Raw genomic sequence first — 23264 nt, forward strand, 5'->3', positions numbered from 1 at the left:
GCTAAGTGTTGCAGAAAGATGACTCGGTTAGGTCCAAATGATCTCAGAGCGTTTTTTATCAAATCGTAAACACTGTAAAAAGAAAAATGAGAATTACAAGAGATCATAGTCACTATTTTAAAAAAGAATATTCCAATACTCTTTCTATTAAAATAAAAGAGGCTATGCTGACTACACTAAATCCAGGAGAAATTGTGCTCATCAGAAAGCTACTGTACTGTGGCAGCGAACCAAAGACATGCGAGTTGTTTGAAGATGTGACTGTAAGACAATTATGACTGCTTTTGCAGCAGGGAGTGTTACAGTCTGTGCTAACTCCAAACTACACAGACGTGTGGGGGCTGTTGTACAATTTTAGGCATTAACAGATGTGTACTTTATGTTGCAGGATCTCCAGAGTTTATCTACGGCTGTCGTAAAATGTGCCTTGTAAAATTTTGGGTGGATTAGTGGCGAAATGGCAGCCCGTGAGCAGAGACCAGAATGACCATCTGACAAGGGTCAGCAGGACTTGGACCACTTCCTTCTGCTACAGGTTTAGTTTTATCTGGCTAATAAAGAAAGAAGTAGTTTTCCGGGTATTTTCCACTTGGGTGGTATTAAAAAAAAAAAAAAAAAAAAAAGATGCTGCACACACTTGCATCTTTAAATGAGCACTTTACTGTAATGTGAAATCTGTATTGTCGGGTGACAACAGTGGTAATTGTGCTGAAACCACAGATTAGAGTGTAATTATTGGGATTTACACACACACACACTCACCCCCCACCCTTGCTTTACAAGGGTGGAATTCCCAGCAGGGTACCTACTCACTCCCTTTTTCTGGACTTTCCTAAAGCACACTCTTTTTTTTTCCACTTTTTCTATTATGCAACGCTTAAAGACAATCTGTGTCACAAACTGCAACCTTAGCGCTTCGCACTCCTATTTCTCAGTGACCTGTGTTGACTTTGGTACCACCTCCTGGGCCCGGCAGGAAGGCATGCTGAGTGAGCTCTCTGCTGGCTGTGTCCAGACCCGGCCTCTTACACAATAGAAGCTGCCTGGCCCTGCAGCAGGCCAACCCCTCCTCTCCAATAACCCACTTCCCATTCTTGATCAAACCTGGGGATTGTAGTGTGAGGGTGGAGATGAGAACGATGGGAGGAGGTGTGTGTGCGTGTGTGTGTGTGTGTGTGTGTGTGTGGTGGTGGCGGTGGGGGGGGAGGGCGGCACATCCTGCGTGAAACCGCATCCTGAACAAGCATCGCTGCATCTCACTGTAAATAAATACTCTCTCCTCCGTGTAGCTTCCGTCAACTGTCACCGCCTTGGCTCCCAATCACCTTCAAGTCCAAACAGGAAAGCGCAGGGAGGCGAGGGAGATGGCAGATATGAGCTTTAATTTGCTTCTCGCTGCACTTTAGCCCGGGTGCACACTACTTCCTATTCTCCTGCTCTGACCAGCTGCCCCGGCTTCGTTCCAGACCCTGAGTCCTTCCTGTCACCTTTCATTACCGCATTATCCAGGAGGAGGCTCCCTGTGTAGCCGGGGAAATCACCATTTGGTGGAACACCTCCCTGCTCCCCCCCACCTCATTTATGTTGTATTGTGTGAGACATTCAAAGCCACGCGCAACATCCTCAAAGGAGTGCTGCTGCCTTGTTACCTGCTAATCCCCTGTGCATTATAACGGGAGATGCAACTGAACAACAGTGCATGACGAAGGTAACAACTGAGATGTGACAAGCTCTCAGTCCAGAAAGTGCTTTGTGCTGCAAGAGGCTCGTCACACTCGTGTAAATATCTGTTAACTGATCAAGAATAAAAGGCCTGCCTGCTGTAATGATAAACCAACGGAAGTCTTATATAATAAAATGTTTTGAAACGGCAGAATCAACCAGGAGGCAAGAACTCAACGACGGAAACCCATATGGTAGCAGCTCCACTTCATGTTTACGCCGTTGACTTTAAAGGGAGGGGAGGGGAGGAGGGGGTCAGATTTCAACTTTTCCTTCAAGAGTGAGAGCATCAAGGCCCACGCTGCACGCGCACTTCTTGCATTGTTTTATTACACTCGAATGAGCTGAGCTGAAAATTGCATGCAGCTGCTGACTGCGGCGCATCAGTGTCGGGCCCGAGCTTAGCTTTGCCCACCAGGCTTGGAAAATGATTCAGTAACCGATCCGTCAAGAGGAGACTGGAAGCCCCGTCGCTATACGTCGTAGGTGCTCGCATGTTTACGAAAATTAAACGGTCGCTGAAATCAAAATGGCCATGAATAGATGTATAGTTCAAGAAGACATCAAATGGGGCATTACACAGTTTGGATAATTTATAAGCGTAAAGACGACGCCGTGATCAGATCGTGTGACGTCAACTTAACTCGAAAGTGCAGTTTTGAAACCCCCCCCCCCAGTTTTTCTTTGACGTTGAGAAACCATGTAAAACCAGAGATATGAGAGTTTTGATTCATATATTGCATTTATATACCACAGTATTTCCCCTACCATTATAACAACCCCCCCAACGAACAGTCAAGTTGATTTTATCTTCTGTGCAGCGTCAGATCATAACTAAACATTTACCCATCTCTTATTTATTATTTCACCCCTGATCAAACCTTCCTAAATATATAACATGACACTCTTCACTCGTCTTCTCGCCCCTAATTCTCTAACTCTTGTGGTTCTGCGACTTTGGCTCCTCCCCCAGATCCACATCAGACTCCTCTGATATGTTAATCACATAAAGTAGCATCAGCATTTTCCCTTTTGTTACCGCTTGTCCTGTAAAGGGTTGTGGGGCGGGCTGGAGCCTATCCTAGCTGTCATTGGGGCGAGAGGTGGGGTCCACCCTGGACAGGTCTCCAGTATATCACAGGGCTAACACAGAGAGATACACACATCTACGTCCAATTTAGAATCACCAGTGAACCTAACCAGCATGTCTTTGGACGGTGGGAGGAAGCTGGAGAACCTGGAGAGAACCCACGCAGACACAGGGAGAACATGCAAACTCCACACAGAAAGGAACCGGTCGGCCCATGGATTAGAACCCAGAACCTTCTGGCTGTGAGGCATCGGTGCTAACCACCACATCACTGTGCAAAAGGTGATGAATATATCTGAGGTGGCTCAACCTGGAAGTCGACCTCGGAGGGCGAGAAGACGTTGTGTAATGTTCTATATTTAGGAAGGTTTGATTAGGGGTGAAATAATAAATACAGAGATGGGTAAATGTTTAGTTGTGATCTGGCGCTGTACAGAAGAGGGGGGGCACTGTGGTATATAAAGGCAAAATCAAAAGTATTCAAAAACACTCCAAGGCCCCCAAGGGTGAAGATGAAACAGCCAGAACACTCAACTGTTTGAATCTGGAGGCAAAACATTTTTCCAAAGAGATCACTTCTCTCCAGTACTATAAAAACAATTATCTGAGGGTTTGTTTCTTGAGAATTAGTACGAGCGGGTAAGCTAATTAATTGCAGTTATGCTTTTTTTGTTTGTATGTTTTAAACGACATAAGACAAGCCGTTTCTCAATAAGTCCTCGCTGAAAGAGGAGATGATATCTATTATTATTGGCAGGTAAGACGGTTATCTTATGCAAACTTATTCCTGGTAATGCAGAGCGGGGAAAAAGAATGACGTACAGAGCAGAGTGGCAGTTAAACCCAAGATTTAGAGCCAACTCTACCTAATCTTATATCGTGCATCCATTCAGAAACCTACTGAATGCAAGATTAAGCAAGTCACAGATCCACTGAGCTTCTCTCATGACCGTGTTGCTGCGTAGCCGTTAACGTTTCTTGTTAAGTCGTGCCGTCTTGATCAGACGGTTGCAGGCGCCTTCCATTTCGCCCGAGGAACGGCTCACTGGCCAGACACTGCATTACTTTAAAGGGCAGCATCTCACTGAGCACGTCTCAACCTGCCCACGGGGGGAGCGTGAGTGTCTGCGAGTTTGGGTGTGTTTATGTTTTATCCTCAGGACCCCCCGATTGTTGTTCGCTTCCTGTGCAAAGACAAAATAAGCACATAAAGGCCAGAATGTGCTCTTCCCTGGCCTTCACCCACATCACAGCACTTTTCCGCACAAGTGGCTAACCAGAGATAATTATACAATTAAAACAATTTTCCGCATCTATCTGTCAGACTGATCTAATTCACCATTCGAATGACACTAATGGGAGCGGGCCTCTTTCTCCTCTCCTTCCCCGAGCAAAGCCTTTTTTCCTCTTTATCGCAGAACGCACCAAAGACATCTGCAGCAGAGGGAGAACAGACAGAGCCAAGAGGAGCCGTGTTGTATTTGTTTAGCAGGATGTAAGCGAATAAAGTTAACACCCGGCGGCTTTTCATTACGGCCTTAAAGTGAAGAAGGAAATAAGGAGGTTCATTTGATTGTTGGTTCAAATTAACCCAGGAGAAAAGAAAGGAGAAGAAACGGAGTGACCCTCGTATTTTCAGAGACAACACTCCCTTCAACCCGCGCTGACATTAATAATTCCTCGTGACAAAACACATTACCAGAGAAGCTGAATGTGGAAAAGTAAAGACTCCAGTGCAACAGGAAAACAGTCACGTTACAGCTGTATGTGAAAAACAGACAGCTATCTTTCATTGTTTAAGAAATGAGTGATTCCCCAGTTCAATACACACACGGAATACTCTACGGTGTCTGAAGAGGAGTCTGGACTTTTAGACAGGCCGACACAGGGTGTAAACGACAGAGGGAGGATTTAGGCAAACCTTGACCTGGATATCCTGCATCTCCGTCCACCCAGTGTAGGAACAAGGAACACAGATAGGGACAACTCCTACACGAGTTCAAGGGAAATGCTTGCATGGCGTGGCTCTGTCCTTCCCAGCCAGCTCCACTGAGTACAAAGGCAGCAGAGAGGGTTCTTTTTTTTTTTTTTTTTTTTTTTTTTTTTTTATGTCTGTGAACAACGATCCTGATGGGGATACACATATCCATTAGATGTGAGTCTGCCTGCAGAAGGGGGTCTGATATTAGCCCACAAGCAAGTGCCCCATCAGCAGAGAGGAAAAAGCTGCCTTTTATGGCAACAGATCACAGACTCAAGCCATTGGCCACAAAGCCCACAAATGAGGCGTTAAGTGTAGTGGCAGGGCAGCGGAGAAGGAAGAGCACAGAGATATGACCCTCTTCTCATCCATGCATGAATCTGCCCTCTGCTTCTCTCTCTCTCTCTCTCTGCCTTGCTCTCTGCCACGTCTACAAATAAAGACCGTCAAAAAACACGCTTAACCGCCCGACAACGCTCACCGCAAAATAACAACTGTCACCTGCAGCAGAATTCATTAAAGCTTTGGTAACGGGGCTCAGCGTTGACGTAATTTTCATAGTTGAATATTAATTCTTTATCCAATATTTGGAGAGATTTCTAATGGACGTTTTCTGTAATTAATTGCCAGATAGGAGCGGGCCAGTGCGGCAAAGTTAAAAAAAATACAACCTGACATGGAGATTGGGAAGCAGAGTGCAGCGAGGGGGCCTGCTGGGACGGTTTCATCATCGTGCATGACCCCCCCTGCTGCTGGGAATGGCAGGAGATGGGGTTGGGGCGAGGGGGAGGGGGCGGGAGGCATGGAGGAGATAGACTTCTCTTCACAGTCAGAGATTTAATTGCACGCAGATTCCATTACCTCTGCACAAATGTCACATTCTCTTCTGATCAGGGGGCATGGCAGCCACTGGCAGCGTGGCTGGCGAGCAGCCAGGCTATAGTGCAGAAAGTGTTCAGCCAATCACGGCTCCCGGGGCAGACAGAGGTGAGCAGAGGGACAGATAGACTAATGCACGGCAAAGATATTAAAAAAACAAAACAAAGGAGAGGCACGAACACAAAGCAGCTGATTGTGCAACATTTCAGACGGAGGGTTATGCTATAATAACAATCAGATACTTCAACGTTTAAAGGGTGCAAGTCATTTCTATTATCATCACAAGACACTAGAGACTTGGACGTTTGAATGGTATTCACAAAAATGGTATTCTCTCATGCAAAAACTTTGAGGATCTTTAAGTATTCAGGACAAACACGAGTCAAATGTTTGCAGATTCAATTAAGTTTATATTTTTGATGAATTCGTTTACACACTGTCCTATAAAAAATGTATTTTTAGCAACTTTCTTCGACTATAAAGCCCAGCGAACTTTCACATTTGAGCCACTAGAATATTAACTAGTGAAATATACCAATTATACAGTACAGACAGTATTATTAAATGGTTCTCTTTAAATAGAGAGGGAAGGTCTGAGCTGGAAACCACTCCAATGGTTAAAATGGTTACAGCTGCATAGTCTGAAAAAGTACCTGTAGCTTATTGAGGTTATTTCTGTGTTATATACATATTTAACAAGATAACAAGAGCATTTTTGCTGTTCAGATATAGCTATTTAAAAACTAACTAGGTGGTAAAATGACCAAGAGAAGTACAGATGTTAAATCGATGTCAGGATTTTTTTAAGCTCATTCATTTAAAAGACTAGAGGTTGTGAACTAGCTCTGATTGGCTGTACTGATTCTCCATCTGGGATACAACCATTCACAAGCCCAGCCCCAGATCTTTTTAAATTGCTGGCAAAAAAGTGCCAGCAACAATTCCTGGAGTCCTGGAACCAGTCTACAAAAATGCAGTCCAGGGTTTAATTTATTTAAAATAATTGCAAAATTGCTCGGTAAAATGGCAATTAGATATCTCCCCCACCCCTCCACCCCCCTACAAAAAAAAAAACATTCTGCTCTCTTCAGTACTTTCCGTGTCTTTATCATTCACATCCATGCTCAGCGGCCTAAAAAAGCTTAACAATAAAACTGATGAAAAGCTCACAATAAATCTGCTGGGATCTGCTTCAAGCTAATTAGGGCTCGATACAAATAAGCCTAATAGTCAAAATTTAACAGTGTTTTGAGACACTTCGCAGACGAAGCGGCGCGCACATTAACTGTATGCAATGAGAGAAGGCTGAGTGGGAGGATTGCCACATACCCCTGATCACTGAAGCAGTGCAGCCTGGCACTCCATTCCTCCAATCAGAGTTCAGCTCACAGTCTTGAGGGCAGGACCACTGAGGTTTTGCAGAGGACACAAACACAGAGAGAGAGAGAGAGAGAGAGAGAGAGAGAGAGAGAGAGAGAGAGAGAGAGAGAGAGAGAGAGAGAGAGAGAGAGAGAGAGAGGAGGAAGAGGAAAGATACAACGATTACAAACAGGAAGTGAAAAGGTGGGGAAAACCCCTAGACAGGTCCTCTGAGCCCACATGTACAGAAATGACATAAGAACTGCCAAAAAGTAAACGTGATCGCCCGTCATCCGCAAGTATTTGATAAGTTATGACACACGGATTCCTGCTGGCATCGCATGGCCCACATGCATATCAAGCATATCTCCTCTTCACACCTGTATGAGCGCACAAAGCATAAAATATCAGCCAAAGTTTCTGTGTTTCACTTCTCACATGAACACGGCAAAAGAGACAAAAAAAAAAAAAAGTCACATTGCTCCCTTTTATTGTCTTGTTAGAGAAAAAAGCGGTGCTTCAGTGATTGTTATGACTCCACGTGAATATTTAAAAAAACAAAAAGGAGTCGCTGTCAGTTTGAAAACCTTACTGAAACCAAATTACAGAACAATATCAACAACAGGAAACAAAGGTGAATAAATCCCAGAAGACTGATGGGTCTGAAGAGAGGATTTATAGTGTTATTGTGACCTACAAAATCTGCATTTGTGTCTACTTTAATAAGCCTTTTTTTTTTTTTTTTTTTACACAAATGATGTACCATTATGAAATGACTAAAAGCAAGCTGGGCATGTTGTGGCATTAAGCTCAACAGCATTCATCTGTAGCCAGATAAACAAATGGAAAGATGCTAATGACTTCCATATACAATTCAGATGATGCAAATGAGGCGGCAGGATGGATGGCTTCTGGTTTTGTCCCCGTCACAGGAGTCATGGCTGCATGTGTGGCTTGTTGCCCGCCGTGATATATGCGTGTACAACTTTGCGGTTTAATGTGCCCGTGTGTCGAGCAGCACAGCACAGCAAACTCAGCTCCCAGTTAATTGGCCCGCTCCGCGAGGAAGCGTGTCAAAAACCAAATCTACAACTGTGTTAGCGTGTGTGTGCCGCGTCGCCGCTCTCCGACCAGACACAACAAAACCGCAGCCCCGACGTCCCAACTCCTCGTAATTCACCAGTGTGGAATTCGGCTAACCCCATTAGTGCAGCCGTTGTTTCCACAGCCCGTCCACATTCCTGGGCCCGCCATCGGCCCCAGATAAGACCCTTCTGATTACTCGCTTGCATGCCTGTCATTACTCCCAAAAATATGTTGATCCTGACAGACAGTCAGGCTGCACTATTGTGTCTCAAAAGAAAGGTCTCCTCACTTTGAGATCAGCAACAGAGGGCTCTCTGTGACTTCAGCCATGTCGGCCTCATACAACATGTAACGCTGAAGCTTTCAAAAAACTGACTCAAAGATCAAAAAGAGATACGATTTATGGTTAGTCTCAAGAAAGGGAACAGCCTGGGGAGGACTTATATATATATACTCTTGAGAATTTGCTCTGATTTTGAGTCTTTGTCGCAGATTAGCAGTGGAATTTAAAGTGATGAGGTTTTATAGTGTCCATAGAAACCCTTCAAAAAATACCGACCACATAAAGCTAGAACTTTACCTCTGACAGACGTACAGCACTCTCACTTTGTGGCCCTTTGCATGCCAGCTCCTCAACACTCAATTCATTCCTCTGCAAACATGTGTTTGTAATCCCCACCCCCCTCCACCACCACCCCCTTCTTCACTCAAATTACAAACTATGTCAGTTTTCTGAAGAGACTCCACATCCAGCCACTTTGCAGCAAGTGTGTTAATTGCAGCTCATTTGAGAGTTTCCAAGTAAACTAGACAGGTATTTGAAGCTGTCCAGTCTTGTTGGGGCCCAGGAGTCGGGTCAGACAGAAATTAGCACCTGGTAGCTGCCAGATCAGGGCAGAAACTAAACAGCTGCAACATGTGAAAATATTTGTTTCCAAACAATGCTTAGTCAAGCAGTTTTAGATGTCACGGTGTGATAGTTAAGCAAGTTTGGAGTTTTAGTTTTTAACCTGTGCCTCTTCAACACGCCCAGTTTCTGCCCCTAAGTTTGGATTATTTTTGCACAAATCGAAGGCAAAACTAAATGCATCACTACAAACAATGCTTATGGGTAAGATGAGTCAAGTATATACACGAAGAAGAATCCTCTGTTCTGGGAGTTGTGCACACGCCTGTGAGAGAAACACTGCTACGCAGTGCTGCAGTGATTATCCGGTCAAAGTCACTGCTAGAAATATAGAAGAAGAATGTACTGCATGGAGACATCCTGAAAACACTTTACCGCCGCACACTTTGCAAAGAGGACGCGCTGCCCTCAGATGAAGATGAGCTGAGCTAGGGAGCTGATGCATGCTGCAACCGTTTAGATGAAGCTTACTGAGTGAAGCTGGTAGCTGGGTCAGACTGAGGTCAGATCCCACTACAAACAGAGTTCATTTGGAGCTGGACCATCTAACTCGCCAGGGTTTTGGTGTGAGCTGTTGCTCCTGAGAGTCACGTCACACCTGCAACAAATGACTGAAACCAAAGCGGCAAAGCATCCGTAGACTTTTATATATTACACTCCACATTCAAATGTACAGTCAGGCATGTTCTGTCACCCTGGCAGTGGCTTATAGGTTAGAGACCAGTTCTAAAGACACGTCCATGATGCTTTAAATCTGTGTTGTCATGTTATTAGGCCAAGACAAACGCCAAATCTAAAAAGTGAGATGGATCTCCCGTGTGGCCTCAACCAGAGTCTGTGATCAGGCATCGGAGGGGCTGCGACCGCAGTGGGAGGACATCGGCGTTATATCGGATCAATGGCTTGGCCCATTGAGTCACACCACTCCCAGTACCTCATCTAATAAGTGCCGATCTTTGGGAACACCCCTAGCTGACCCATGCTGCTGGGGACAATTACAAGAGAGTGGTCTTTCAGGAGCGACGCCCACTTGACCCGGTAGCGTAAAGACGCGGAGGAGATCCACATGATTTAAACTCCTCCCCAAGACGTGCTGACAAGGTTACAGGGTCAACGCAGACATTAACAGGTCAGTGTGTGGCCCACTTGGGAACAATTACTCCCAGTCACAGCTAAGTGGACACTTGATTGAACACGACGGAGGCAGGACACACTTCCCACAGATAACAATCCCCAGAGCCATTTAGGATAAAAAGCCCTTGTGATACAGCCTTTATGGGCAAAATTCATCTTCCTTTTCCCTTTTAAAAGAATGTGAGAGTGTGATAGAGAGCCATTCTCTGGAAGAGATGAGTCTCTCAAAGCATTACCATTTTCTGGCAATACTAATAGCTGCTTATGACACAGAAACAATTACAAGGTGACTGGGAGAAAAAAGCTAAACAATGGGATGAGCTGTTAAGATTTAATTTTTCATTCATGGGAAAAACCGGATACATCGCAAATGAAACTGTCTCGTCTTCCAACAGACAATCTAGCTCCAAAGTAAAAGAGCTTAACACGGACGGTGAGATGGATTTAACATTACCCGATACATGTCTCATGTCTAATTAACTTCAGTGTTTTGGGTTTTTTTCTGCTGTTCAACCTTTAACCTACTGACAGTTTGACCCCTCTCCCACCACAACGACTAAAACTGAAGCCTCAAACATCTGGCGTCTTGTGCATAAACACAACAACACTCCCCAGTCAGTTCGGAGCGGTTTTTCATGTCACAACCAAACAACAAATAGTTTGCATGTTTCATCACTTGCACTGTAACAGAGAAAACAATTAAACAGATGTTTTTGGGGGTAACGGCTGCAGATAAAAATCACCGAACTTATTATGTTGTGTTCGCCTCCGTGTGAAACGCTCACTCTCCGTACGCAAATAGAGCTTATCGATTCGCCGACACATTTCAAACCCTACATTTGCATAAGCTCTGTGTTGTTTGTGGTATTTTTTTTATTTTTTTTTCTCAGCGCTATTGTTTATTTATTTCCCCGTGTTAGAAAATCAGTTCCACATTGTCCCTTGATCTGCAGCGGTGGCTGGTGCTGCAGCTGTTGGTTGTTAGTGGCTGGAGATGACACAGTTCACCACTTCTCCAGAAGACAGGGAGACCAGACACCAGCACAGCTGCAGAGCAGGAGGAGAGGAGAGGAGAGCAGGAGGAGAGGAGGAGAGGAGGAGAGGAGACGAACCGATATCACTCTAGAGGCCACGGTCTGGTCATAGTCTCTTTCCTGACAAACCAAAAAGCCCGATAACAGCAGCAAAAGAAAGACAAAAACAAACATCTTTCTATTCCGCCCTCCTCATTAACGGGACCTCCAATTCATTTGGGACCCCCCGGTTCCCAAAGAATGCCGCACAGTGACAACGCTAACCTATTTGCACATGCAGAGTGCAAAAGCAACAGGATCACCGGCGAACTCATTGGTTGCTGGTGCAGTCAGCTCTATTCCCCAGGACCGTTTTGTAACCAAGTGGGCATCATGTGAATACCATCTGGGTACCACTTATTTAAAGCTGGCAGAAGTCCCGTGGCAGCCAGCCTGGCATTGAGGAGAAGGGAATAAATTGCATCATTTAGTTAACATGCATTTACCGTTGTGCCTGTTAAAAGCCCATAACTAAATAATTTGTTTTTTTTCTAGCGCCAGCGTCTCCCGTCAGCCAGCATTTTTGTTGCGCGCGCGACAAACAGAGCAACTGTCAAAGGGCTGATAAAGGAGGTATCGAGACGTTAACTACACGAAATCACATTTACCAAGTATATTAACAGCCCTAAATCCATTTACACCAAAGAAATCTCCCAGTGCGTTGTGCACATGCACAAAACCCATAAACAGACAATAAACACATTGTAATTATAATGCCAACTCTTTAATTACGTGTGTCATTTGGGGATGGTCGAGCTCGCTAATTGCCAGAGTGATGTAAAAAGGACTGGGGGAGGCAAGGAGGAGATCAAGCCTCGGGCCCGACGAGAACCATATTCCCCACTCTCCGAGCGTGTTAGAAGGCAGAAAATTCAATTGGCACGGTTCCAAAGAAGAACAGTCCAAACAGTCTTAATCAGCGGGGACAAACTCCGTGCAAATCATTTACATTCGCACAAGGAGAGAAAGCAAGAAAAAAAAAAAAATATCAGAGGTTTCACTCTCGGAGCATGAAAGCAAGGACGCCTCGTAACCTCACTGCCAGGTGTCTTTAAGCAGAGAACAGGGACTTTGCTGTTCAACATTTAGGCCGACAGTAGAACCAAAAGAAACCACCTCTAATTATCATTTATCTGGAGCTGTTTAATTAATGTTTATAATAATTATTTGATAACAGTTCTGTTCTTTTAAATGTTGTATTGCACTTCTGTCGCTAGGCCATTTGATTGTAGCTTCTCTATCGCTTTATTTTAACGTTATTTTATATTCGTGTAGATAGAAGCCTGGTGTTTATAACTTCCCGTGGAGCTACTTACATAGCTAACAAGTGCAGATTCCAAACAAGGGCTTTGATATAGCATACACCGATCAGGCTTAACATTATGACCACCTTCGTAATATTGCGTAGGTCTCCCTTGTGGTGACTCATCAGAGAATGGACATGGGCCTTCTGAGGGTGTCCTGTGGTGTCTGGCAACTGAATGTTGTTAGTGGGGGGGGCATTTGAGGGGAGGGGCCTCTGTGGATCATCCCACAGATACTTGATCAGTTTGGGATCTAGTGAATTTGGAGGCCAGGTCAACACCTTGTGCTGTTCTTCAGGTTTTTTTCAGTTGTTCCTAAAGTGTTTTTGTGGCTGCATCCTGTTGCTACCATCAAGGAGTGTCATTGCTATGGGGTGGGGGTGCCTGGTCTGGTCTAGGTGGGTGCTACATGTCTAAGTAACATCCACACTAATGAATGCCAGGTCCAAAATTTTCCCAGCAGAACGTTGAATTGTCACAAGATGGTCGATGTTATTCACTTCTCCTGTCAGTGGTTTTGATGTTGTGGCTGATCGGTGTATAGTGCCTATAGTGGAATTGTCACTGGATAACAGAAAGCAGAGGTTTACATCACAATGAATGTGAGTTTCAGGCGGCCACCAGTTGAAGTGGCCAGTATAGTGGAAGCAGAGAAGTCACGGGTTCTTCCGGTGCAGGAAGAACGATTAAAAACATAATGTTTACACAAATCACAGAGTATACACCAAGCTTTCAATGTTAACCACGCTGAGTGATGGTACAACTGATTAAAAAAAAACAAAAAAAACAACTGGTGCACTGCAAAATTCTGGCCTCAGGTTGGTTTCAGTGCTGGATGAAGCTGGAGGAGCGGTTTGAAATAGTTTCAGTGCTTGTTTTTTGCTCCGACTCCTCATTACCACTGTAACTGGTTGGGACTAGACGACTACAAAAACACAACAAAAACACTGAAATATTATTTTTAACTGTATCTACAAGCACCAATACCCAAAACACTCCCATTTATTTAAAAAAAATAAATAAAAGAATCTACAGATAACTGACCAGACAGACATGAGAAAACAAGCTACACATTGTTTTAGCTGCAAGCTTTCAGTTATTTGGGAGTTTAACAGAGCCACTTCCTATGTTCAACACACAGTAGGACACCTCTTCAATGCTTCTGTCTGCACTTTATGGGGCGGTGCGCGGTAACTCAACATGTATCACACTTTTAAGAAATTAGTCGGTTTTACTCTTATGTCTGATGAATAAACTGCGGTGTTAACATATACAGTACGTGGCAGTGAAGCCGACAAAGATCACAGGGTGAATTACACACCCCGAAAACATGACATCCCTCAGATGAATCATCAGCGAGTGTCGGTTAGGCAATGAGAAACCGTCTCCACCATTGTTTACATATTGACTGGCACCGTGTGGTTGACCCTGATGAGAACAACACAGCCTCCAATGGCATGATCTCACTTGGTGGAAAAAGAGCTGTCGCAGCGAATGTGGTCGGGAGGGTGTGGCATCGCAATCAATGAAGGTGGAGGGACTTGAAACAAAACTAATCTACTACTGGATCAACGGTGTGAAATAATATTTTAGTCGGGCTTACACCGATTTACTGCTCAAACTGTTCTCACCTCTGCTTTCCCCGCCCATTCCTCTGTCTGTGTGAGGTTCAACTTCACTGAGCCCCGGATCACTACTGATAAAAGAGATGTGAGTGAGAAAGAGTGCATGAAGGATAGAGAGTTTCCATCTACTATCCATCTCATATTCTAATGTAGCCATTATGCTCTAAAAAGAGACTGCTCATCTATTCATTTTATGGAGCATTTGCAAAAAAAAAGAAAAAAAAAAGATGACACTGCAAGAGGCTTGCTCGTGGAGTGATTAAAATTCTTTGAATTAGCCCTTCAATCACTGCGCACAATTGCGCGTAAAGTACACAAAAATGCACTCAAAAGGCTTAGCCCAGCTCTTCTCTGTAGCAGGATATGAAAAGATTGATTTACTCATTTCTCACTATGAGTTGTTGATGAATTGATTGGTCAACACATTAAAAGCTTGCACACCATGCACTCCATCCACACACGCAGCATGAAAAGGCTTTTAGAAAAACGTCCCAATGGCTCGGGATCGGCTGATCGCTCAAAGCGCACCATATTTACAGCATTTTACGGCAGGTGGAGTAAACCAACAACAAAGGGCTGTGTACAGTGAGCAGTAAATGGTTAACGGCGGTGAGCTGGGAGGAAAGCAGCTCTGGAACATGGTAGGTATGAAGCAGAAGTCACTTTTAACGTCAGCGTCTCTAATCCTCCAGTGTTCCTCAAACTCTGTCCTAACAGACCACGACTATGTCTGTGGAAAACAGTCGAAAAAACACACAACAATTGATAATCACTTAAAGAAAAATGGATTTTAAGTCAGATTTATTATATAATAAATAACGTGCAATTGGAAAAGAATAAGTTTCCCAAAGTTTCATGCACTATATGTGATGTTTTCCACTTATCTGACCCATACAAGTTCTAACACTGAGTCAACCTTTGGAGCCACCGGTCATCGTCGCCTCTCACAGAGACTCCGATCTGAAACTGACATTCTATTCACGGCGCCGCTGGAGTACGCGAATAGCCTTTTTTTTTTTTTTTTTAACTCATGCTTTTTAATCTACTAAATAAGGAGCAAATGAAGTTTCAGTTCTAGTTAAGTTTCTCTCTCACCCACTCATAAGTTTGCTCTCTTTCTGACTTTGAGCCGTTCTTTTTATAGTCTGGGTAGGCTAGTTGCTAGCAAAGATGTCTTGCAAAAAGCCACGGTAACGTTCAACATCCCTAGTGCACAGGGCGTGCTTGACTCATTCATGAGTCGGGGTCATGGACCATTGCCAGCATTACAAATGCTGCTTTATTTATGTAAAGAGATGTTTAAGAGTTCAGGACTAATCTGCACAAGGTCTGTCCCGCCTAACAACATCTTTTTTTTTTGTTTCTGACAGGTCACGAGTTATGTTCCTGTTGTTATCGGCTGCTGTTATGTCACCTGAGTGCACGTCCGCTTGAGCACTCTTACTGTCTAAAGGTAACACAGACGAACACTACTAGCACTAGATAATCCTGCTGAAGTGCCTCCTAATTATCACCAACGCTGAATATAAGATTAAAAATGACAATTGCTTAAACTGTGCATGATCCCACGACTAATACGTACCAATTAAATGTACAAATGAATCAAATACGTGACGTTATTTATAACAACACTGAAGCAGCGGCTGTGTTTAGCTAGCTACGTTAAAATTCGTCCGTAGTAGCTTAGCAGGGCGATATGTTTTCACGTCACAACATTTTTAACAATTTCTCTACCTGGCCATCTTTCAGTGGCCCCATCGCTCGCTGCGTGTTTCAGAGCGAGCTGCCGTGCTTGCTGCTGTACGACTCGGGTGAGACCTTTGCAGGATCGGCGGCGGCGGCCTCTGCGGCTGTCGCCTCCCGTCTAAAAAGGGACTTTACACACATCCGCAGCCTCTGATGCTGAGCCACTCTGTGAAAGCCACAGATGTATCATACCTGACAAGGATCTTTTAGGAGGATCTCGTCGTTCACGCTCGCTTGACAAACACAAATCGAAAAAAAAAATATTATGCACACAGGTCACGAGAAAAAACAAAACAAAAACAAAATCCGAACAGTGATCAACAAAAGTTTAACTGCATACAAAGTGAGAGAGGAGAGTCACTTGTTGTAAATATTCCCATTCCTGTTCAGTGAGATGGTTTAATTTAACAAAAACATTGTTTGGTAACTTCAGGCTGTGGACATTTAACTGTTTTTAACTGAAATTAATTTTGACCCGGAGAAATCTGTGGGACTTAACTGAAATATTTTATTAAAATTTACAATATATGGGGCAAAACTGCACCTAAAACGATCACCCAGTTCTAACTGTTAATAGATATAAATAAAACCAAATAAGAATGATTCTATAATCACAAAAACAACAGCGTTTATCTTGTCAGCACATGCAGCAAATGCTCAGCGACGCTATCTGCTAATCCGACACATAACTCCATCCCCCTGGCTAATCTATGGACTGCAATGATAAACAACACACACAAAAAATAAATTAAAAAAATAACTCCTGTGAAAATAACCATCTCCGACTGGGTGGTTTGGGAACTGAGCCCCACCCTGTTTACAACACTGAGAACAAAAACAAACTCCCTCAAAGGAGCCCGGGCAAATGCAAGTCACACACTCCAACCAACCAACCAACCAACCAACCAACCGACAGACCGACACGGGCAAACAACAACAACAACGTCTGAAGATCTACTGGGAGAGAGCCGGCTATCAAACAACAGCAGCCTGCACACAAACAAGGTGTGCATGTCTCAGTGTGTTAGGGAGGACTGAACAACAGAGAGAGAGAGAGGGAGAGAGAGAGAGAAAGGAAGCATCTGTGAGGCACACGCAGATAGAGATAGAGAGAGAAAGAAAGAAAGAAAGCGAGAGTCGGTGTGAAAGTGGAATTGAGTAACAAACAAAAGTCAAATACCACCCGCACCACCCCAGTCTCAGGTCAACTGAATCATCAGGAGTCAGGGAAGATACCGTCACCGCCTTCCACGAATAGCTCACGAAAACCACATCAGTATGACTTCACCGTGGCAAGTAGTTTAGAGAACACTACTCTCCCTCAATATCCAGGGGACTCTGAATGAAGAAGTAATGAATCTCAGTTAACAAGGCCATTATCACTGAAGGAACTACATCATCAGGAGGGACTCCAAATCCACCAGGCCCTTACATCCACCGGCCTTTTATTGTCGCTATTAACCGCTCAGGTGTCCTGTTAACTACTCTACGGGAGATAAATAAATAAATAAATGAATAAAACTAAGGTAAAAGTGTTTGATCTCGCGCTGTACATCATCACAGTAAACAATGAGAGTGTATAAGGGACACGGGGCCCAATTAGCCATCCCTGCTCTCGGCTGTCGAGTGTTTAAACGTGCCTGCTAAGATGATAATAGTAACCTGCATACTTTCATCTGCGCTCCAGCACCTTTGCTTAAGCTGCCGCGCTGCATCATGGGTAATTACTGCTTCCCAATTACCACCCAGCTGGTAAATATATATCAAATAAACAAGCAACAAACCCGTCAATTAGGAGCACCCTTTCATAATGGTTGAGGGGGGTGATGTTTTAGGTACGGACAGAGGAAAGCAGTGAGTAAAGGGAGCATTCAACTTCAAAGTGAGCTGTTAATCATGATTAAGAGTACATATGAACATGGCAAAATAATGAAATCACAGTTTTGAGGTGATTAATACGCCAATTAAAGGTGGTTTAATTGCCACCAGGTCAAAATTTACTAAACAAGACAGAACTTTAAAACTAAAAAAAACGAAAGATGGCCTCCCCTTCACGGATGGGCGCGAAGAGGGACAAGCAACATTGTTGAATTCAAAGAGAACAGCTGCAGTAACAGTCTGTCAACAAAAATTTGCATGGCTGCTCTCCCCTCATCTCCATTACTCTCTCTCTGCCGTCTCTCCTCGAAGCCCACGGAGCTGCCGGCTCAGATCTGAGCACTCTGATGGCTTATCACATAGCGAGCGGCGGGCTAAGCCGGAGCGATGCGCCCCGAAAAGACATGATCAAAGCGCACCAACTTTCCACCCAGCGATGATGATGGAAGAGCAGGCCCTGCCATGTTACGTTTCTTATTAGGCTGAGACTGCCGACTGAAAAACACAGCCAAGAAGTCAAGGATGAGGCCCTCTCCTCCGGCAGCATTATTTAACATTTCACACATGCTCACTTACCCGGGGTTTTAGGTAACGGCAGTCTGGGACATATTCATATCAGTAAATGGTTTTTTTTTTTGCTGCTTTCATTCCAACACTATCACAACTATCACAACACAGACGTGATTTAATCTACAGCCAGGTTATGTAGGCTTTCATTCTGAAGTGCTTCACATCAAGATTTGGATAAGTTCAGAAAAACAAACAAACAAAAAAAAAAACCTGAGCGATAATAGCATGAGAAGCAAAAGGTAGCAACGCAAGCAACAAAAAAACTCCATAAACTGACAACATAAAAACGGAACGTATCGCAGATCTAACCACACTGTTCGACTGGCAAGTGATTTCTGGTGGTGGCTGCACGAAGATATCAAACCACACAAGCTGTCGTCAAGAAGTCAAAAACATCAGCTTCTCCTCACGTTATTATCAAGTCACATCGCCTTGTTTTAGATAAACATCACATCCCACCTTATTATTCACATAAGCTCTGGAATAGCGACTCAACCGATCACCACCGCGTTGCGCTTTCTCTTCTTCTGAACCCAAACTGCGAGGAAGCCGAATAGCTGCGGCGATCGCCAAGGCAGTCAAACGCCGGGGTCTACTCTGCGTCGCTTCGCTTCGCAGTGCAAAGTTTTATTCAACATGGTTAATCAAAGCGAGACGAGAAATCTTTTTGAAGATTGAGGCTTCAGATTGTACAGCTCGGAGGTAAACTTCTGAACACTTCACCGAGCACAAACAGAGAGAAGAATCACTTACAGTTCTGACGTAACCCAACTTTCACTAGTGGCTTTATAGATTCTTCTCAAAGCAGGCCGACTTCACTTCCTTTCCATGTTGCCCTGGAATGACAAACAAAGCGAGCGTGTGAGAATCTCAGGTTAGGTCAGAGCAAAAACTTCACAGTGTAAATACTAGTCGTGGATTTTTAAAAAAAAACATACATATAATTCCTTAGAATAAAAAATGGAAGCAACAACATTCAAGCAGCCCATCCAAGCCACATCATAAACACACACATACAGAGACCGGACAGCTGATAGGAACAGGTGCTGAGGTTTCGCCTGGCAGCTGAGCACAGCTTGTAGCATATGTCTGAGCCCCTCATGTCTGGATGAAAACGTGCGTAGTTTACCTGCTTTCCTTCCCAAAACAAAATATGCGTCTGAGGAAACTCTGAGTCAGTAGGTGCGAGGAGGCTCACTCGAACTCAGAGCCATGTGAGATTAAAAAATACGATAATCATATATATAACCGTTTGGCTGCACCAACAGAAAGAAAGAGTAAAAACAAAAAATAAAACTTAATTTACAATTTATACAATCATTTTCTAAAGTTTTGATTCACTGGATTATTTACAAAAAACAATGGTTTGTATTAATTTTGTTGAGGAGATGTTTGACTACACTCATTCTGCCATTACCGCCTTTGAATCCCTTAAAATCTCTAATAAAATACAATAATATGACTTAAAATATAATCACTGTAAAGGAAAAAGGACTGGTTAATTATATTTTTGTATTACTGGTAGCACATCAGTATGATTTCACTCGCAAAATTAGAAGCAGCTCCTGTAGCAAAATGAAACCGGTTGTAGTCAGTATTTATTAATATAACAAATAATGTTGGTTTGTTAACAGATGTTAAGCTGTGTCCCAGTGCCGCAGAGTATCATGAAACACAGTAGTAAATTCTGTAAGTCAAGTTAATTGATTGTAATTGCGCGCTCCCTCTCTTCACATGCAGACGGATGACATTTTTTGTCACCCTCCCTCCCTTTAGTAAGGACAGATGACAGTGGAAGACAGTAATTAATGGCTGCACGAGTTAATGGCCGTCCTGAGCATTTTACAGTCTCCATAGAGACCGAGGAGCTGCACGGAGCTCACCTGAAGCTGTCCACTCTCTCTGACCAATCGCCTTCCCTGGCATGGGGAACCGTCTGCGCACCACGGGGGCCGGGACACACTAACCTTTACCCTGGAAATATTGTTCTGCTTTCCTTTGTTATCACTTCCATTCATGTAATGCAGCACTAATGAGCGCGTATGCACTCGTATTCATATTGCCGGTACTCTTCCCCTTTGTGTTGCGTGAATCAAACATGCAAAAAAAAAAAAAAATCACATGACAAATTCATTTACCAGAAAATTCCCTTTATTCATCTGTCACTTGTCTCGCTTTGTGCACCAAAAAAAAAAAAAAAAAAAAAAAAACAGTTTCAAGCAACTGGTTTTTTGAGGGAGGCTTGTATCTGAAATCAAATGAAGGGAGCAGCCGGCAAATAAAAATCGGAAAGAAACGGTATGGCGAACGCAGAACCTTATTCCCACACCGGACTCAAAATAACTCTCCTTATCATTCAGCTGCGAGCAAGGGTGCACAGTCAGTTTACAACCCCTCTGCACCCAGCACAGGGTATTTCAATGTGTGTTCACAAATACTGAGCCGTCAGATGAAAGAGAGGACCGCTCCACTCAGGGATGGGAGTCCTCACGCTGAATGCATGAGTGACTGATTACTTTCTTACCAGTTGAACCTCAGCTCTCTACAAAGAGGAGCCTTATCCCGAGCCTGAAGAGGCCAAACTAGAAACAAGGGCTTTCCACATAATAGAAAATAACAGACTGCCATATTAAGCATCTTGCGTCATGACATACAGCGCATACAGCTGGCCTTCCTAAAATGTCAAGCTTTTTTTTTTTTTACTCCCCTCCACTGCCAACTTAATTTATTCACTTGTAGTGTGGGGTAAAGCAAGTACAGTCATTCTTGTATCAAGAATCAGACGCGCACGGCGTTGGGTTGTTCCCATCACAAACAGCAGAAGGCAGAGTGTCTGTATATTATCACCGTGTCAAACAGCAGGCCTGCAAAAAGTTGCAAAGAAAGTTCACCCCTCTCTCTCTTTTGAAAAAAAAACCTGGGTCAGCGTTTGCGAAGGTCCATTTCTGCATAAGTGAGCACACAAACCCCAGTGCCTGTTCAAATAGTCTGCAGCTCTCTCTCAGGCAGCTCATGACAACAGCCCAGCAGCAGCACTGTTTGATCTCCAATGTTTTCCTTAATCTGGGTTGTCAAGGTTCGCTTGTTGGAGGCTGTTTACTTTACTTCTCCTACAAAAAAGTGTTTTTTTTTTCTATCCCCCCCCCCCCAGACAATGACTAATCCGAAGACCGAGAAGGAGGGAGCACTGCCAGCAATAGTTGTTAAAGCTGCAGTTTCCCTTTTATAAATTTTCTGATGGTTTTAGTCCTGCTGTTGCCAGCTGCAGACTTACTGTATAAAACATTAAAGCAGTCTTTCATTCTTATATATGGACGCGATTTACTACTAACAGACATCCATACTCTGTAGATTTTCTTTTATGTGCACAAAATTATAAAAATCTTCTTTTTTTTAAGTGCAAATACTAATTGTGTCCGACTTAAAAAACTAATTATCATGGATTGTGTACATTATACAATTGTATTTAATGTTTATATGCATATATCTATATATATATATAAATATAAGATATAAATCAATTTTCTTTTGCTACTTCTGTCCATTTGTCTATAATGCACCTGTCATAAAAAAACAATTAAAAGATAATGGAACATTTTGAATATAAGAGTGCTAGTTCGCTTGTATGAAAAACATATTGTAGAACAACCCTTTGGATGGTGTATTAAAATATAATATTATAAAAGACAGGTTAGCAAATTAAGAGCCAGTCTTTGGCAATTTAACAAAACTAAACTCTTCTTCTCCTCCAGTGAAAGTAAAGCCTCCCCCTACAACTCCAGCCAGTTTACGTTTTTAAAAGAAACAGCACGTCTGACGACTTAATAGCCTACAACTAACTGAAACTTTAACACGTCAAACACCATAGTAGCACTGGTTTAAGTCGCGAAGGCTGTAATTAAAAGTGAATCCACAGATCCTTTGTGTTAAAGTTAACAGTGAGTGTACATCCGCTTCACATGCGTGCAGACTCATCGCTGAGCAGGGACGCCACGCCGAGTGAGCAGCTTTTCAGTAACAGCCTTAAATAAATGAGAATAAAAACAAAGCCTGTTAGAGTTTAAGGGTGCATTAAGAGTTATGATAAAGTTTGGGGGAAAGGAGGGGAGGGGCACTTCTAATACCGTCCGCCTCCCCTCTCCTCACCACCACCCCCCCTCCGGTCTTTCGGGGCTTGGAGGACGGCTAACACGTGGGGGGAAAAAAGCTCCTTCCCTGGTCTCTCTCCAAAAGAAATCACGGCACTCAAACTTCCCTTTCAACCAACTTAAAGTTAAAAAACTTTTTTTTAAGTTTAGTTTTTTTTTTACGGCGCTTGCGTCTCCTTAACAGGTAGCGGCTGTCGCTAACACTTTATAACCATCCTGCATTACTAAATAAATAAATAAATAAATAATAGGAAGGTGCATTTCCCCCAAGGGTCTCGTGAGTTGCCTCAACTAAGTTAGAAACTTTTCCAAAAATAAAAATGAAAAAAAGTCTGCAACACTCTTTTAACAGCTGCTTTTCTTTCTCGCGGAGACACGACACGGCGCAAACAACCACCTATGATAGCGCAGGTGTTTGCGCATTAGTTTAATTCGCTACAATTTCAGAAAACGGCAGCGAAGACTAACTCTAACGTGTGTGTGAGTGTGTGTGTGTGTGAGAGAGTGTGTGTGTGTGTGTGCAGCAGGAGCAGCAGCGGCAGCAGCAGCAGCAGGTATCTAGACACGAAACAACAAAGCTAACATTTATGATAATAGTGAAACTTACCGGAACGGAAAGCGCTTTAACAGCGGCTAAGAGGCGCACGCGAAAAGGGTACCGATTTGCCAGTGCGCGATAACGAACCCCGTGCGCGCGAGCTTGTGTACCTACCGAGAACGCGTGCGACAACAAATCACACCGTAAACACTAACAATATTACT

The 23264-nt window shown here is 43.6% G+C and overlaps 1 protein-coding gene across 2 annotated transcripts in view; it reads right to left on the minus strand.

The window, feature by feature from the left end:
- foxp1b (forkhead box P1b) overlaps positions 1–23264 on the minus strand; it is a 150072-nt gene extending 126808 nt beyond the window's left edge. For both annotated transcript variants that reach the window (XM_084542776.1, XM_084542775.1), the window contains exons 1-2: positions 23110–23264; positions 19108–19190 (exon numbers count right to left, since the gene is read on the minus strand). The gene's annotated coding sequence lies outside the window, so the exon portion shown is untranslated. The remainder of the gene's footprint in view (positions 1–19107; positions 19191–23109) is intronic.

Source organism: Chelon labrosus (assembly GCF_963514085.1).
Source record: "Chelon labrosus genome assembly, chromosome: 4".
Taxonomy (NCBI): Eukaryota; Metazoa; Chordata; class Actinopteri; order Mugiliformes; family Mugilidae; genus Chelon; species Chelon labrosus.